The sequence below is a fragment of the Panulirus ornatus genome, chromosome 5 (assembly GCF_036320965.1).
Source record: "Panulirus ornatus isolate Po-2019 chromosome 5, ASM3632096v1, whole genome shotgun sequence".
NCBI lineage: Eukaryota > Metazoa > Arthropoda > Malacostraca > Decapoda > Palinuridae > Panulirus > Panulirus ornatus.
Genome location: NC_092228.1, coordinates 44638653 through 44651152, shown reverse-complemented (window position 1 = coordinate 44651152; position 12500 = coordinate 44638653). Strand labels below are relative to the sequence as shown.

Genomic DNA, 12500 nt, shown 5'->3' with positions numbered 1-12500 from the left:
TCAAGGGGTCGTATACCGTCGTGCTCAAGGGTCGTATACCGTCGTGCTCAAGGGGTCGTACCGTCGTGCTCAAAGGGTTGTACCGTCGTGTTCAAGGGTCGTATACCGTCGTGCTCAAGGGTCGTATACCGTCGTGCTCAAGGGTCGTATACCGTCGTGCTCAAGGGTCGTATACCGTCGTGCTCAAGGCGTCGTATACCGTCGTGCTCAAGGGGTCGTATACCGTCGTGCTCAAGGGGTCGTATACCGTCGTGCTCAAGGGGTCGTATACCGTCGTGCTCAAGGCGTCGTATACCGTCGTGCTCAAGGCGTCGTATACCGTCGTGCTCAAGGGGTCGTATGCCGTCGTGCTCAAGGGTCGTACAGTCGTGCTCAAGGGTCGTGTACCGTCGTGCTCAAGGGGTCGTATACCGTCGTGGTCAAAGGTCGTACCATCGCCAATTAAAAACCTCTGAAATGGACGAAGAGGAAAATGTAATTACCAAGACTAATTAACCTCCTTGACCTCCAAGAAATTGATTGACCTTGGGTCAGGTGGGTTACCCACTTGTGTAGGAAAAATAATCGAAGGCGATTACCTTTTTTTTCTTATGATTATTTTACGATTACATTCTTTTACTCACTTTCTAATTCCTTTTTTATGACAACGAAAATTAGGAATTTTGTGTCATAAATCGTATTATTCTTGGATTACATTTCTAATTCCTTTTTTATGACCACGAAAATTAGAATTTTGTGTCATAAATCGTATTATTCTTTGATTACATTTCTAATTCCTTTTTTATGACCACGAAAATTAGGAATTTTGTGTCATAAATCGTATTATTCTTTGATTACATTTCTAATTTCTTTTTTATGACCACGAAAATTAGGAATTTTGTGTCATAAATCGTATTATTCTTGGATTACATTATTCAGATGACTTTGATACGATATGTTCGCGGCTTCAGATGTTCTAATTACATAATTACCTTTTTTGTTATTGTTAATTACTTTACGATTACCTTAGCGAATTTTGGCTCAATGTCTTTCGATCACACATTTACATAATTACCTTTTTCGGTGTTGATGATTACTTTACGATTACTTTAGCTAATTTGGCTCAATTTTTTTCGATCAGAAATTTACACAATTACCTTTTTTGTTATTGATGATTACTTTACGATTACCTTAGCGAAATTGGCTCAATTTCTTTTGATTACAAATTATTCATGTTTGTAATGTAATCGTCTTATTTCCTGACTCACGATTACCTTTCATCGCGGCCTCAGATATTCTAATTACATAATTACCTTTTTCGCTAGTGATGATTACTTTACGATTACCTTAGCGAATTTGGCTCAGTGTCTTTCCATCACAAATAATTTTTGTTTCTAATGTAATCGTCTTATTTCCTAACCCATGATTACCTTTCATTGCGGCCTCAGATAATCTAATTACATAATTACCTTTTTCGCTAGTGATGATTACTTTACGATTACCTTAGCGAATTTGGCTCAGTGTCGTTCCACCACAAATAATTTTTGTTTCTAATGTAATCGTCTTATTTCCCAACTCGCGATTACCTTTCATCGCGGCCTCAGATATTCTAATTACATAATTACCTTTTTCGCTATTGAAGATTACTTTACGATTACCTTAGCGAATTTGGCTCAATATCTTTTGATCACAAATAATTCGTTTCTAATGTAATCGTCTCATTTCCTGACTCACGATTACCTTTCATCGCGGCCTCAGATAATCTAATTACATAATTACCTTTTTCGATATTGATGATTACTTTACGATTACCTTAGCGAATTTGGCTCAGTGTCTTTCGATCACAAATAATTTTTGTTTCTAATGTAATCGTCCTGACTCGCGATTACCTTATTTTGGGACATTTTGACTGATTTGACGGATTAGAAAGTCCTAATATATCTAACAAAGCGAATAATGATACACAATCACTGTTATCTTATCCCACGGATTACCTTATCATCGCTTGATGCTGGAGATAGATAGATAGATAGATAGATAGATAGATGGATAGATAGAGAGGTAGATAGACGGATAGATAAGAGATAGCGATAGATAGGTATGTAGAGAGGGAGAGAGAAATTTAGACCCATATAGAATAGCAATATAGACGTGTATATAGAAATTTAGACCCATATAGAATAACAATATAGACGTGTATATAGAAATTTAGACCCATATAGAATAACAATATAGACGTGTATATAGAAATTTAGACTCGTATAGAATAACAATATAGACGTGTATATAGAAATTTAGACCCATATAGAATAACAATATAGACGTGTATATTTAGCGTCCCCTTATCTATCACCCCCCTATGCAAATTCTATATTTCTATATATATTTCGAAGAGAAATACTATAAGACCAATGGGGGTAATGGTGCATGAGGGGGGGTGTGTGGGTCCCCCCATTCAAGTCATTACCCCCCCATTCAACATGAAGTTAGAGGAACTAGGGAGGGGGGGTGTTTGGTTACCCACCCCCCCATGCATGTCACTACCCCCTCATTCAACATGTCTTTGAAGTGAGTGTTGCATGTTGAATTGTGTGGGGGGGGTCGTCCCCCCCCTGTGCATGTCACTACCCCCTCATTCAACATGTCTTTGAAGTGAGTGTTGCATGTTGAATTGTGTGGGGGGGGTCTCCCCCCCCTATGCATGTCACTACCCCCTCATTCAACATGTCTTTGAAGTGAGTGTTGCATGTTGAATTGTGTGTGGGGGGGGAGGGTCCCCCCCCCTATTGCATGTCATTACCCCCCCCCACCCTCTCCCCCCCCTATTCAACCTGAACGTGAAATTAGCGTTGCATGAGGAAATGAGGAGGGGGGGGGGCGCTATGTAGGCACACCCCCCCCCCATGCATATCATTACGCTGCCCCCCCCCTCCCTCCCTCCCTCCCTCCCTCCCCCACTCCCTCCCTCCCTCCCTCCCCCACTCCCTCCCTCCCTCCCCCTATCTATCGTTTCTAATTCTAGTAAGAAAAAGGAAGAGAGAAGAGTAAGAGATTGACTTGCTGGAGTCATTGGAGGGTACAGTGATTGGAGGGTCTAGTGATTGGGGGGTACGGTGATTGGAGGGTACAGTGATTGGAAGGGTACAGTGATTGGAGGGTTAAGTGATTGGAGGGCCCAGTGATTGCAGGGTACAGTGATTGGAGGCTCCAGTGATTGGAAGGCCCAGTGATTGGAGGCTCCAGAAACTGGAAGGTCCAGTGATTAGAGAGTACAGTGATTGGAGGGCCCAGTGATTGGAAGGCCCAGTGATTGGAGGGTCCAGTGATTGGAGGGTCCAGTGATTGGAAGGCCCAGTGATTGGAGGGTACAGTGATTGGAGGGTACAGTGATTGGAGGGCCCAGTGATTGGAAGGTCCAGTGATTGGAAGGCCCAGTGATTGGAGGCTCCAGGAACTGGAAGGTCCAGTGATTGGAAGGCCCAGTGATTGCAGGGTCCAGTGATTGGAGTGCCCAGTGATTGGAGGGTCTAGTGCTTGGAGGCTCCAGGAACTGGAAGCTCCAGTGATTGGAGGCTCCAGAAACTGGAAGGCCCAGTGATTGCAGGGTCCAGTGATTGGAGTGCCCAGTGATTGGAGGCTCCAGTGATTGGAAGGCCCAGCGATTGTAGGTTCCAGAAACTGGAAGGTCCAGTGATTAGAGAGTACAGTGATTGGAGGGCCCAGTGATTGGAGGGCCCAGTGATTGGAGGGTCTAGTGCTTGGAGGCTCCAGGAACTGGAAGCTCCAGTGATTGGAGGCTCCAGAAACTGGAAGGCCCAGTGATTGGAGGGTCCAGTGATTGGAGGGTCCAGTGATTGGAAGGCCCAGTGATTGGAAGCTCCAGGAACTGGAGCACACTTGCTGTTGTACAATGGATGAGTCATCTGCAGTTAGGGTCCAATCTAGGATGTGTTACAATGAGCGAGTCGACCAGTTGGCTCAAGTTTGGCCTCTTCTGTACCCCAGCTGGGAGGCTGTATGGTCGAGTGTGGAGGGTGACCTCAAAATGTTGGAGTGTGACCTCAGATTCAGCCTGGAGGTTGACCTCATCAGAGTCTTAGAGTTTGGAGGGTGACCTCAAAGTGTTGGAGTGTGGAGGGTGACCTCAAAGCGTTGGACTGTGGAGGGTGACCTCCAAGTGTTGGAGTGTGGAGGGTGACCTCAAAGTGTTGGAGTGTGACCTCAGATACAGCCTGGAGGTTGACCTCATCAGAGTCTTAGAGTTTGGAGGGTAACCTCAAAGTGTTGGAGTGTGGAGGATGACCTCAAAGCGTTGGACTGTGGAGGGTGACCTCCAAGTGTTGGAGTGTGGAGGGTGACCTCAAAGTGTTGGAGTGTGACCTCAGATACAGCCTGGAGGTTGACCTCATCAGAGTCTTAGAGTTTGGAGGGTAACCTCAAAGTGTTGGAGTGTGACCTCAGATGCAGGCTGGAGGTTGCAACCTCATCAGAGTCTTCGAGTTTTGAGGGTGACCTCCGACACAATGTGGAGGTTGACCTCAACATGAGTGTGGAGGGTGACCTCCGACACAGCTTGGAGGTTGACCTCAACATGAGTGTGGAGGGTGACCTTCGACACAGCTTGGAGGTTGACCTCAACATGAGTGTGGAGTGTGACCTCCGACACAGCTTGGAGGTTGACCTCAACATGAGTGTGGAGGCTGGACTTCGAGAATGAGGTTGACAAGTTATAAACACTGGCGTGTCGTGTGTGTGTGTGTGTGTGTGTGTGTGTAGGTCACCTGGAGGAGGAGGAGGATGAGGGCGAGGCCATGAGGAGGTGTGAGGCAAGACCCACCCCTCCCCCCCCCCCCCTCGTTGGAGAGGGGGAGGGTGGGTTGGGTGGGTTGGTTGAAGAGGGGGAGAGAGAGGGAGAGGGGAGAGGGGGGGGAGGAGACGAGTTGATGAGGGGGGGGAAGGAAGGGGGGGAAGGAGTCGACGCTGGAATTATCATAGGGCCGACTCTGGAATTATCATAGGGCCGACTCTGGAATTATTACAGGGCCGACTCTGGAATTATCATAGAGCCGACTCTGGAATTATCATAGAGCCGACTCTGGAATTACCATAGGGCCGACTCTGGAATTATCATAGGGCCGACTCTGGAATTATCATAGAGCCGACTCTGGAATTATCATGCGCCCGACTCTGGAATTATCATAGGGCCGACTTTGGAATTACTGACTATTGGAATCCATCTCAATAGAAACTGGAGACCACATCCCAGACCGACTTGAATTATCAGTTCTATCATCTCTCATTCCCTGACTCCACCACCTGGCCTGGATCCCTTAGATCGAGGTGGGTGTGGATCCCTTAGATCGAGGTGGGTGTGGATCCCTTAGATCGAGGGGGTGTGGATCCCTTAGATCGAGGGGGTGTGGATCCCTTAGATCGAGGGGTGTGGATCCCTTAGATCGAGGGGGTGTGGATCCCTTAGATCGAGGGGGTGTGGATCCCTTAGATCGAGGGGGTGTGGATCCCTTAGATCGAGGGGTGTGGATTCCTTAGATCGAGGTGGTGTGGATCCCTTAGATCGAGGGGGTGTGGATCCCTTAGATCGAGGTGGTGTGGATCCCTTAGATCGAGGGGGTGTGGATCCCTTAGATCGAGGGGTGTGGATCCCTTAGATCGAGGTGGTGTGGATCCCTTAGATCGAGGGTGTGTGGATCCCTTAGATCGAGGGGTGTGGATTCCTTAGATCGAGGTGGTGTGGATCCCTTAGATCGAGGTGGTGTGGATCCCTTAGATCGAGGGGGTGTGGATCCCTTAGATCGAGGGGGTGTGGATCCCTTAGATCGAGGTGGTGTGGATCCCTTAGATCGAGGGGGTGTGGATCCCTTAGATCGAGGGAGTGTGGATCCCTTAGATCGAGGGGGTGTGGATCCCTTAGATCGAGGGGGTGTGGATCCCTTAGATCGAGGGAGTGTGGATCCCTTAGATCGAGGGAGTGTGGATCCCTTAGATCGAGGGGTGTGGATCCCTTAGATCGAGGGGTGTGGATCCCTTAGATCGAGGGGGTGTGGATCCCTTAGATCGAGGTGGGTGTGGATCCCTTAGATCGAGGGGTGTGGATCCCTTAGATCGAGGAGGTGTGGATCCCTTAGATCGAGGTGTGTGTGGATCCCTTAGATCGAGGTGGTGTGGATCCCTTAGATCGAGGGGTGTGGATCCCTTAGATCGAGGGGTGTGGATCCCTTAGATCGAGGGTGGTGTGGATCCCTTAGATCGAGGGGGTGTGGATCCCTTAGATCGAGGGGGGTGGATCCCTTAGATCGAGGGGTGTGGATCCCTTAGATCGAGGGGTGTGTGGATCCCTTAGATCGAGGTGGTGTGGATCCCTTAGATCGAGGTGGTGTGGATCCCTTAGATCGAGGGGGTGTGGATCCCTTAGATCGAGGTGGTGTGGATCCCTTAGATCGAGGGGGTGTGGATCCCTTAGATCGAGGTGGTGTGGATCCCTTAGATCGAGGGGGTGTGGATCCCTTAGATCGAGGGGTGTGTGGATCCCTTAGATCGAGGGATGTTGATCCCTTAGATCGAGGTGGGTGTGGATCCCTTAGATCGAGGGGTGTGGATCCCTTAGATCGAGGGGGTGTGGATCCCTTAGATCGAGGTGGATGTGGATCCCTTAGATCAAGGGGTGTGGATCCCTTAGATCGAGGGGTGTGGATCCCTTAGATCAAGGGGGTGTGGATCCCTTAGATCGAGGGGGTGTGGATTACGGTGGTCTGTGCGGGCCCCCACATGGAGTTAGGTATTCCAGGGAATGGAATTCAATTCGATTCAAAGCGTCTGGGATCCCCCACCAGTCTATAGAAGGCCTTTGAGCAGATACCTTGATCAAAGATACAGTTGATATCTCACAAGGGAGTGTTCATGCGAAGTCTATACACTGCGGGACAATAGATTCCACTAAAATATATATATATATATGTATATATATATATATATATATATATATATATATATATATATATATATATATATATATATATATGTATATATATATATATTCCTATGCGTCCACGGGGGAAATGAAACACGATAAGTTCCCAAGTGCACTTTCGTGTCATAATCACATCATCAGGGGAGACACAAGAGAGAAATTTTAAGTCAGTTGATATACAACGAAGAGACGTAGCTAGGACGCCATTCCATTTACCCAGTGTCGTCCTAGCTACGTCTCTTCGTTGTATATCAACTGACTGCTGCATTTCTCTCTTGTGTCTCCCCTGATGATGTGATTATGACACGAAAGTGCACTTGGCAACTTGTCGTGTTTCATATCCCCCCCCCGTGGACTCATAGGAATATGATTAATTAGGCAGTGAATTGTGCTCCTTTCCAATATATATATGTATATACATCTCAAGGCATCTGGTAAATGGATATAAACAGAAATTGTTAATAAGTCCAATATTCCGTTTTTCAAATGATGATGAAATGCACACCAGGACATAGGGAACAAGTGAACAGGACCAGTGAACCGTGAGATGGTGTCTTTGTCACATTAACGCCAGCGTTATTGGCATTATTATGAAGGCGTTCTTAGCGTTTTGATTTCTGGGAAATGGTTTGATATATGAAGTGTCTAGAGTTTTCATTTCCGGGAAATGTTTTGATATATGGAGTGTCTAGCGTTTTGATTTCTGGGAAATGTTTTGATATATATGAAGTGTTCAGTATGATATGGTTGAGGATAAAAATAAAGTAGAAAATAATAGTTGAAATTTTTCAAAGTGCCTTCCAAATTAAAAATAGAGGTACTTTATTTTTCAAAGTGCCTTCCAAATTAAAAATAGAGGTACTTTATTCTTCAAAGTGCCTTCCAAAATAAAAATAGAGGTACTTTATTCTTCAAAGTGCCTTCCAAATTAAAAAACAGAGGTTGTTTATTTTTCAAAGTGCCTTCCAAATTAAAAAATAGAGGTACTTTATTTTTCAAAGTGCCTTCCAAAATAAAAAATAGAGGTACTTTATTTTTCAAAGTACCTTCCAAAATAAAAATAGAGGTACTTTATTTTTCAAAGTACCTTCCAAAATAAAAATAGAGGTACTTTATTTTTCAAAGTGCCTTCCAAAATAAAAATAGAGGTACTTTATTTTTCAAAGTGCCTTCCAAATTAAAAAATAGAGGTTGTTTATTTTTCAAAGTGCCTTCCAAATTAAAAAATAGAGGTACTTTATTTTTCAAAGTGCCTTTCAAATTAAAAAATAGAGGTACTTTATTTTTCAAAGTGCCTTCCAAAATAAAAATAGAGGTTTTTAATTTTTCAAAGTGCCTTCCAAAATAAAAATAGAGGTTTTTTATTTTTCAAAGTGCCTTCCAAAATAAAAATAGTTTTTTTATTTTTCAAAGTGCCTTCCAAAATAAAAAATAGAGGTTTTTTATTTTTCAAAGTGCCTTCCAAAATAAAAAATAGAGGTACTTTATTTTTCAAAGTGCTTTCCAAAATAAAAAAATAGAGGTACTTTATTTTTCAAAGTGCTTTCCAAAATAAAAAAAATAGAGGTACTTTATTTTTCAAAGTGCCTTCCAAAATAAAAAAAATAGGGGTAACTTTACTTTTGTTTTTTTTTGTAAGTGGTGATCGAATGGTGTGTTTTCGATACAGGGGAAAGACTGTAAGATTATGTAACGAATCGACTTTGTGAATTAAAATTATTATGTATTGATTGGAAAAGGGGAAAAGGGGGGGTGTGTGCTGGTGGGGTGGAGTGGGGGTGGAGGGGGATTTTTTGGAAAATGACCCCCTTTTGTGAGTGGTGTGTGTGTGGGGGGGGTGAGTGGGGTATGTTTTGGGAAAGACCTCTTTTGTGAGTGGGGGATGAGTGTATGAATAAGACCCTCTTTTGTGAGTGGGGGATGAGTGTATGAAAAGGACCCATTTTGTGAGTGGGGAATGAGTGTATGAATAAAACCCTCTTTTGTGAGTGGGGGGATGAGTGTATGAATAGGACCCATTTTGTGAGTGGGGGATGAGTGTATGAATAAAACCCTCTTTTGTGAGTGGGGGGATGAGTGTATGAAAAGGACCCATTTTGTGAGTGGGGGGATGAGTGTATGAATAGGACCCTCTTTTGTGAGTGGGGGGATGAGTGTATGAATAAGGACCCTCTTTTGTGAGTGGGGGATGAGTGTATGAATAAGACCCTCTTTTGTGAGTGGGGGGATGAGTGTATGAATAAAACCCTCTTTTGTGAGTGGGGGGATGAGTGTATGGAAAAGACCCTCTTTTGTGAGTGGGGGGATGAGTGTATGAATAAGACCCTCTTTTGTGAGTGAGGGATGAGTGTATGAAAAGGACCCATTTTGTGAGTGGGGGATGAGTGTATGAATAGGACCCTCTTTTGTGAGTGGGGGGATGAGTGTATGAATAAGACCCCATTTTGTGAGTGGGGATGAGTGTATGAATAAGACCCTCTTTTGTGAGTGGGGGGATGAGTGTATGAATAAGACCCTCTTTTGTGAGTGAGGGGATGAGTGTATGAATAGGACCCCTTTTGTGAGTGGGGGATGAGTGTATGAATAAGTCCCTCTTTTGTGAGTGGGGGATGAGTGTATGAATAAGGACCTCTTTTGTGAGTGGGGGGATGAGTGTATGAATAAGACCATCTTTTGTGAGTGGGGGATGAGTGTATGAATAGGACCCTCTTTTGTGAGTGGGGGGATGAGTGTATGAATAGGACCCTCTTTTGTGAGTGGGGGATGAGTGTATGAATAAGACCACTTTTGTGAGTGGGGGATGAGTGTATGAAAAAGACCCTCTTTTGTGAGTGGGGGGATGAGTGTATGAATAGGACCCTCTTTTGTGAGTGGGGGGATGAGTGTATGAATAGGACCCTCTTTTGTGAGTGGGGGATGAGTGTATGAATAGGATCCTCTTTTGTGAGTGGGGGATGAGTGTATGAAAAAGACCCTCTTTTGTGAGTGGGGGATGAGTGTATGAATAAGACCCTCTTTTGTGAGTGGGGGATGAGTGTATGAATAAGACCACTTTTTGTGAGTGGGGGGATGAGTGTATGAATAGGACCCTCTTTTGTGAGTGGGGGATGAGTGTATGAATAGGACCCTCTTTTGTGAGTGGGGGATGAGTGTATGAATAGGACCCTCTTTTGTGAGTGGGGGATGAGTGTATGAATAAGACCCTCTTTTGTGAGTGGGGGGATGAGTGTATGAATAAGACCCTCTTTTGTGAGTGGGGGATGAGTGTATGAATAAGACCCTCTTTTGTGAGTGGGGGATGAGTGTATGAATAAGACCCTCTTTTGTGAGTGGGGGATGAGTGTATGAATAAAACCCTCTTTTGTGAGTGGGGGGATGAGTGTATGAATAGGACCCTCTTTTGTGAGTGGGGGGATGAGTGTATGAATAAGACCCTCTTTTGTGAGTGGGGGATGAGTGTATGAATAAGACCCTCTTTTGTGAGTGGGGGGATGAGTGTATGAATAAGACCCTCTTTTGTGAGTGGGGGATGAGTGTATGAATAAGACCCTCTTTTGTGAGTGGGGGGATGAGTGTATGAATAAGACCCTCTTTTGTGAGTGGGGGGATGAGTGTATGAATAAGACCCTCTTTTGTGAGTTCCCCGTCTATCCATTTGAGCCACAAGCTCACAGAACGGGGGGGGGGGGGGGGCGTCGCCTCCCCCCCTCCCCCTCTCCCTCACCATAAGACACCTGCTCATAAAACCTCAGTTTTTGAGTCACGAGAAAGACACATAGAGAGAGTAGAGAGATGAATAAAGATGTTCTTGATTGGTAACAAGAGATTGGATGTCTGATTGTGAGATGTCTATCGAAAGGGGGGATGATTAGGTCCCTCTCTCTGGTTAGCTGAAGAGTCGTGTATATATATATATATATATATATATATATATATATATATATATATATATATATATATATATATATATATATATATATGTATCTGTCTATCTAATCTATCTATCTATCTACCTACCTACTGTCTATCTATCTGTCTATCTATCTGTTTGTCTATCTATTTATCTATGTCTATCTGTCTATCCATATATCTATCTATCTATCTATTTCACTATCTATCTATCAATCTATCTATCTATTTATCTATGTATCTGTCTATGTCTATCTATCTATCTATCTATCTCAATCATGGATAGGGGGATAGATAGGTAGACATACGTATAGATAGATAGATAGATAGATAGATAGATAGATGAACAGACAGATAGATCGACAGATAGATGGATAGAGATAGATAGATAGATAGAAAGGTAGATAGATAGATAGATAGATGAATAGGTAGGTAGATAGATAAACAGACAGATAGATAGATAGATAGATAGATAGATAGATAGATAGACAGATAGATAGATATATAAAGACAGAGACAGATAGATAGATAGATAAACAGACAGATAGATAGACAGACGGATAGATAGATAGATAGCTAAACGGAAAGATAAATAGACTGAATAGATAGATACAGACAGATAGACAGACAGATAGACAGATAGATAGATAGATAAAGAAGAGACCCCACCCCCGCTGGATGGTAATGGCCACCCCCCCTCCCCCCCTCCCTCTCTCCCCAACCTCCCCACCCCCCCCATCCCCCCTCACCCCCTCACCCCCCCCTGCGATACAGACGACCCTCATAAAAGGTTTTTTTCCTTTAGTGTGGCAGATGGCACGCCTCCTCAGCCACTCCACTTGCCTATATTGTCTTTCATACCCCCCCCCGGCACATGGCGGCACACGGCAGCACACGGCGGCACATGGCGGCACACGGTGCGCAGGAGGAGGATCATCAGGGAGGGGGGTTCGGGGGGGGTGTTTAGCCCACTCTCTCTGGTTGAGGAGGGGGAGATTGGGGGGAAAAGGGGGTGGGGGTACCCCACTCTCTCTGGTTGAGGAGGGGGAGATTGGGGGGGTCGGGCGGGGGGGGGGCCCACTCTCTCTGGTTGAGGAGGGGGAGATTGGGGGGTCGGGGCGGGGGGGGGGGGGGCCCACTCTCTCTGGTTGAGGAGGGGGGGTGAGGGGGGGTGGGGGGTACCCCACTCTCTCTGGTTGAGGAGGGGGAGATTGGGGGGGGTCGGGCGGGGGGGGGGGCCCACTCTCTCTGGTTGAGGAGGGGGAGATTGGGGGGTCGGGCGGGGGGGGGCCCACTCTCTCTGGTTGAGGAGGGGGGAGATTGGGGGGGTGAGGGAGGTGGGGGTACCCCACTCTCTCTGGGTGAGGAGGGGGAGATTGGGGGGTCGGGGCGGGGGGGGGGCCCACTCTCTCTGGTTGAGGAGGGGGGGGTGAGGGGGGGTGGGGGGTACCCCACTCTCTCTGGTTGAGGAGGGGGAGATTGGGGGGGTCGGGCGGGGGGGGGGCCCACTCTCTCTGGTTGAGGAGGGGGAGATTGGGGGGGTGGGGGGGCCCACTCTCTCTGGTTGAGGAGGGGGGAAAGGGGGGGTGGGGGCCCACTCTCTCTGGTTGAGGAGGGGGAGATT

General features: G+C 45.9%; 1 protein-coding gene across 1 annotated transcript in view; it reads left to right on the top strand.

Annotated features, from left to right (window-relative positions):
- LOC139748813 (cardioacceleratory peptide receptor-like) overlaps positions 1–12500 on the top strand; it is a 114000-nt gene that overhangs the window by 34769 nt on the left and 66731 nt on the right. The window lies entirely within an intron of this gene.